The following is a 6,901-nucleotide window of genomic DNA, read 5'->3' as shown; positions in this document are numbered from 1 at the left end:
CCCACACCTCACTCTCACTCACTCCACTCTTCTCCCCTTCAAAAACCCTAGCGCCACCCGCTGCGATGGGCAAGAAAAAGAGGACGTCGGAGGAGGGTACCACCCTGACATGTCGCTGCTACGCCCCAATGAAATTTGGTACCTCAATGGACATCGCGGCAGTGGGAGCACGGGCTTAATGTGCGGTGGCACAGAGGCACTTCACCGCCGTGTGCCGCCCTGGCGCAATGTGCCTTATGGAGCCCGTCCTCATCCACTGCGCCCTTCGTTGTGAAGGATGAGCCTGCCTGCATCGGCGACGATATCGACATGGAAGCGATGGGAAGCCACCGTCGCCAGAGGCTGCCCTGCCGCCCCGAGAGCCTCAGGCCGTCGAGGAGGAAAAGGAGCAGCTCCTTGCTTGGCTCCGTGCATCCCTCCTTGATGCGCCAGACAACTACTGTCGCCCCCGATGCAAAATCCGACGTCCAGATCAGATGCCTTGTTGACTGCCAATTGTCTCTACCGCCATCAAATATGACCGGGTTTCGTCCATGCCACAGCCATGCACCAACCTCGAGTACTACCTCGACAATGGCAGGTCACACGATGCATCCCCCTCCTTGTCTGGAGGCTCGAAAGCCCTTGCCGTTAGATGGTTTCTGCCCAGTCGAATGTCAACAGACACGTAGGAACGTGTGCGCAAACATTTGAGAGCGTCCATTTGAGTGATACCGTTGGAGATGCCCTGAGCTTCCAAGAGAAGCGATACACGCATTTTATGTAGGCATGGAGTTGACAATTCCTATGAGGTAGCAAGTTCGTGCGGTTTCCATGAAGTGCCTGTTGGCGGTGTTTTAAGGAAGGGTAAAGTTTTCTCGTGAGGCTAAAAAAAAGTACCACCAAATTTTGAAAGAGGAAGAGTTAGGATCGCACGAGGACCCCTGAGTGCGACGTTACAAAGGATGGGCTCCATGGAGCTTTTTTATAAATAAAATTAAAATATATTTGAAAGTTTCAAAAAATACATATGCATGGTCTCCACGTATGTACAGAGTTTTATCAACTAACTTGATTTTGTGAGCTACACAAAAAAGAGAAATACCTGGCCCAAAAATAACAAAGAAAAAGACCATTTTAATCATTGTATTGGTTTTTTTGTGTACATCACATTTGAACATATGTGTTCAAGAATTTTTGTATGTGTATACTACAAGTATATGTCTATGTATATACTAATTTCAGTTTTTTTAGGTGTAAAAATAGTATCCTTTCTAAAAAAAATGAGCTCGCGCCACAGCATGCACCTTTCGGAGAGCCCAGGAAACCCTGTCCTAATAGGGCCCGGAAAGGCAAAAACAAAGTTTTTCATGACGCCCATTTAACTGTTTTAAACGTGAGAGTCATCATCTAACCCAAATGGCGTGCTACAGCACACTAAATGGACCAAAAATGACGAGAACAATGTTTACTGAATGTGGAAATCACCTCGGGACTCGAAAACCGAAATAATAGCCCGGGATTTGGCAAAAGCAACAACTTTTGGTGTGCTACATGTGGTCGTGGACTGGGGTGCTCCAAACGTGAAAATTGCAGAAATAGTGAGCTATAGCCCACGAAACTTGTGTGGATCAACCAAAAGACGGGAGTCCTGTTCGGCGCTTAAGGCGCAGCTCAGGCATAGCGGGCCGGCCCAGGAGAAAAGGTTGTTCCACTGCTACAGCAAAAAAAACCAATTATTGTATAAATAGGGAGAAACAGGTTTTGATCCCTGCCCTCTAACTTCAAATCTTTTTGGCAATAATCATTTGGACAAAGCCTCTTTGTTGTCCAGTATGAGGAAAATACTCTATTTGACCCCAGTTTGGCAAAGCCTTTAAATACAACATTAGCATGTAGGAGTAATATATACCCAGTTTGTTGTGCGTATTATTTTATGAAAAAAATGAAAAAAATTCAAAATAAAATAAAAGTGAACTTGAAGAAAGTTCATAAATTTGAAAAGGTTCATACAAAGTGAAAAAAGTTCATCCATGTGAGAGAAGTTTACGAATTTGAACAAAAAATGTTCATCAAATTTTATAAAAATCTCATGAATTTTGAAAAATAATCATTTAACTTTTAAAAGTCCATCAAATTTGAAACAAATGTTCATCGAATTTTTGAAAAAATTTCATTCCATATGAAAAAGTTCATTGATATGAAAAATGTTCATCCATTTATAAAAGAGTTCATCAATTTTGAAACAAATATTCCTCGATTTTGTGTGTGTGTGTATGAAGCTACCTAGAGCACAATATTTTCTAATATATATATTGAAATACATAAAAAGAGAGAAAAAAGGAAAGAAAAAAGAACCAAGTAAAGTGTACCAACTATGTAGACTGTAGGCGATAAAAAAATCTAGTCATGCTAGCGAGCGACGAAATGGGCGTGCTTTGTGATCCGGGCTCAGTATCTGTTGCTATAGCGAGAAGGGCGATTGCTATTCATAGGCATACGAGAGGTCCTCAACAGCGTGTCAGGCACCAGAAAATCATATCTAGCGCTCGTGCTCATGCGAGCTGGTCTACGGCCTAGTAAATCTTTGATTAGTCACTAGATTTATCTAGCGCTTCCTTGTCAATAACTACCTGTTTAATGAAAAGAAGAATTTTAACGTTTAAATAGATTTAGAAAATTTTCATATTTAAATAATTTCATGAAATAAGAAAGTTCATAAGTGTCTGTGAATTCAACGAAATGTTGGCAATATAAAACATGTTCAAGACTTTGAAAAAAAATAATGAATTGGAAACAATGTTGAAGAATTTGAAAAATGCTTGCACATTCGAAATAAATGCTTGAATTTTAACTACAAATTGTAAAAACAGTAAATGAGTTTTTAAAAACAAATCAAGTTTTGAAACATTTTCATAAATTGTAAAATAAATATAAATAGATTAAAGAAGATAGTGAAATAAATTGTTTTAAAATGAAATGAAATAAATAAATCAAAAACCAAAAAAATGAATAGCTATTTTGGATCATTTTTAATGCACGATGTTTTTTTAACAATAAGTTATAACATCGTAATTTTCCCAATAAAGTGAGATCATTTTGAAATAAAGCAAGTGAGAGAAGAAAATAGAAGGAAAAGACACCAAGTGAAGCGTACCTACTACGTTGCTTGTGGGTGATAAAAAAGTATAGCCGTGCTAGCGAGTGACGGTATGGGGCTTGCTTTGTGGGTTGGGCTAACTATTTCGTACTGTAGCGTGGCGGGCATGAGCTCCTCTTTCGTGTGTAGTCGCCAGAAATTTGAGGTGACATTAATGCTCGCACTAGCTCGGCCGTGGCCCGGTAAGGTGTAGCACTTCCCTTGCTCACCTGGCTCGGTAGGTAATAAAAAGGCCAACAATTAGCGATCTAATAGAAAAGTGAATTCTGCTTTTTGATAGATAAAATTCTTATATTATAAAAAAATAACAAAAAACTTTAATGAAATTTGAAGATGTTCCTGAACTATAATGTAGTTGGTAAGTTGGAAAACTGTTCACAAATTTAAAAATGTTCAGGCATTTGAATCAAGTGTTCATGGATTTCAAATATATATTCACAAGATTTAAAAAATATATTCATTAGTTTGGAAAAGTGCTCATGTATTTGGAAAAAGTGTACATAGCTTTTAAAAATATAGAAAATTGGAAATAAAAGAAAACAGAGAAAAACTGAATAGATATTTTTGAACAATTTTTATACATGAAGAAATGTTAAAATAGTAAGTAAAATAACATTACATGCCAACAATATATGTATTAGAAAACTTAGAAAGAAAAGGAAAATTAACCGAGTGAATCATACATACCACATAGCCTGTACCCGATATAAAAAAAAGTATACCCGAGCAAGCCGTGCTTTGTATGGCGCGCATATCACTCATACAGCGAGACCTCGTGAAACCTCGGAGAACAAGATGGGCCGGCCGAGGACCACGGGAGGCCTAGCCTCCTTTTCTCTATTTTTATTTTTTGTGTTTTCGTTTTTCTAAGTTTTGCTTATACTTTAACATATATGTATATGTATATGTCGAGTAAGTAATAATATTCATCGCGCATGGTGTAGAATAAGTTTTTTTTTCACCTGAGGTAATCTTACGATCGTTCCATAAAATGTTAAACTTGTATTTGAAACAAATGTTAATCAAGCATTTTAAAAAATATGAAATGTTTATAAACAAATGTTAGACCATTTATTCAAAAAAAAATAAACTTGTATTTGAAACAAATGTTAATCAAGCATTTCAAAAAATGTTAAATGTCTATAAAAAAGAATGTTCGTCATGTGTTAAAAAACAATTAATCACACATTCGAAAAATGTTAACTTGTATTAAAAATGTATTAGATATAAAAATTGTATCTGGCAAAACAAAGAAGCCCGAGAGAAAATAAAGAAACCCGATGAGAAAACAAGAAAGAAACAGAAGAAAACATAAAGAAAAGAAAAATAACACTGCAGAGGAGAAAAAATATAAAGAAAACCGAAAAAACAAGGGAAAAAAGAAAGAAACAATGACAATAGAGAAAAAATGGAGCAAACCCGATGGAAAACAAAGGAAAAATAAAAACAGAAAGACCGGGAAAGCCCAGTGAAAAATACGCTCATTTTGACTAAAGTAGGCCGTGCCCAGCTAGCTTCAGACGAAACGGATGCGAGCCGGATACCTGCGTTCTCGATCAGCCTGGAGAACCCCTTTGCTTCCCTACTTTTTTAGTACGTGCACGCTAAATGGGCCGGCTCGATACAGTCATCGCTTGACGCAAGACATCTTAGTGTCTCACTTTATGCGAGGTATAGTCGCCGCGTGCTTTGTGGGGCTGGCACAATATGAACGCGTTTGGTTGCTCACATACAACCTAATCAGGCCCGCGTGGGAAGAAAATGCCCAATTTGGTTTCCTCCATGTAATGTTTGCGTTGCATAGCACGAAACTTAAAGCACCTCCCAGCTGCTAGAAACAGCCAGCGAGGCAGGCTTGGTCTCATACTTGAGGTTGCATGTGGCCTATTTGTTTAACTCATAATATCGTCCACTTATTAGTTTCTTATATCTGCACAATGGTGGTTCGTTGCGAGATAAGGTCTGCATGAAAAAGAAACACATCGAAGTTATGGTTCCATTTCAGGCGATCAGTTCGTAGTTTCGCCCATTGTAAATGTTTGATTTTCATATTCATGTCTGGCTCTATTTTGGATGAATCAAATTCGTCATGCACGTTCGTTCGACGGTTTGAAATTTACTTTGTGACCAATAGCTTTATCTCATATTTTCTGTTTCGATGATCATAGACGAGTAGATCTACATATTCTGTGTGACTGTACATATGTGTGGTGTGTTTTATGACACTCCTTAATCGCCTTCACCTAAGTCCTTTCTGATCATTACCTCTAGGTTTCTTGTCCCGCGTCCCGCTATGCTGGTGCCACCGCCAGCGTTGTTCCTTTCGGCCTCCTCTCTCGCGTCCTACTGCTCTGGCGTCATCGTTGCCGTCGTTCATCTCGGCCTCCTCGACCGCGCTCTTCTATACTATCGCCAGCATCATTCCTTTCGGCCTCCTCTCCCGCATCCTACTGCACTGACGCCATCATACCGTGCTCACTGCATTTCTCCTCTCTCGTCCTCTGCCTTAGCGTCCTCCTATTCGTCCCTCCGCACGGGCTTTCTTTGCGGCAACGGCGCTAGCGACTAGTTCGTGATCACTCACCTACGACTCCGTGCTTGTCGTGTCGGACGCGACATCACGACCATCGTCCACGGCAGTCACCAAGGCACTCTAGGTCTGCACCGCAAGCTTGCGCCTCTCCTTGGGCGGCCACAACCGCCGCTTTGTCCTTGGCGCTCTCATCGGTCCTAGCTCGTCGGCGACCTCCCTCTCCGTTAGCAGGCTCTGAAATTCCATGGTTGTCCCCCATATCAAAATTGAGGATTAGCCGATCAGAGCTTCCCACCCTTCCTGCCATGCTCGAAATAGGGGCCGATATCGGAGAATGGGAACCGCTAAGAGTGCAGGGTACAATGCTGGAAAAGGGAGCGGTGTGTTTTTAGACGATGTCACGTCGCGGAGGGTGGTAGGTGGAGGCAGGGGAGAGGTGAGTCACGGGAGCGCTCTGTGAGTAACACCGCTCCGTTAGCTCCTTTTTAGGGTAAATCGTGCCACACAACATAGGCTCGATTGTGATAACATCATCATAACTGTTTAAATTTTACCGCGCTCTTAGTTCTTTGTGGTATTTCAAGTCGCTTTGTATTAATTGATGATGCATTTTTTAAATTTCCGCACGCCTCTTAGAGGCCATACATCCGCATGCGCCACTTTATACCTTGGCTCTCTCATCTGCTGTAGCTCGTGGGTGACCTCCCTCACCATCAACGACCTCAGAGGCTCCATAGCCGACACCTAGATTGAAATTGAGGATTATCCGAACTCTGAGCTCCCTCTAGTGCCGGAGATAAGGGCCGATAATAGGGAAGGAGAACCACTAAGAGCGGGGTAGAATGCCGGGAAAAGGAGCGGTGTGGTCTCCGATGAGGTCACACCGCGGAGGGTGGTAAGTGGACGCGGGGGAGAGACGAGTCACGTGAGCGCTCATCTGAGTAACTCTGTTCCTCTATCTCCATTTTAGGTAAATCTCGACACAGCAGATAGGCTCGATCATGATAACGTCATCATACTTGTTTAAAATTTTCCCGCGCTCTTAGTTCTTTGTGATGTTTCAAGCCACTTTGTATTAATTCATGATGTGTTTCGAAATGTACATGTTTAAACTTTCCCGCACTTCTTAGAGACCACACATCTGCAGCCTCTGCTTTATACCTTGTCGCTCTCATCCATTGTAGCTCGCCGGTGATCTCCCTCACTGTCAGCAGCCTTGGAGGCTCCAT

Source organism: Triticum dicoccoides, chromosome 2B (genome assembly GCF_002162155.2).
Source record: "Triticum dicoccoides isolate Atlit2015 ecotype Zavitan chromosome 2B, WEW_v2.0, whole genome shotgun sequence".
NCBI classification, from domain to species: Eukaryota; Viridiplantae; Streptophyta; class Magnoliopsida; order Poales; family Poaceae; genus Triticum; species Triticum dicoccoides.
The sequence above is the reverse complement of the archived record's forward strand: the minus strand, read 5'-3'. Positions refer to the sequence as shown.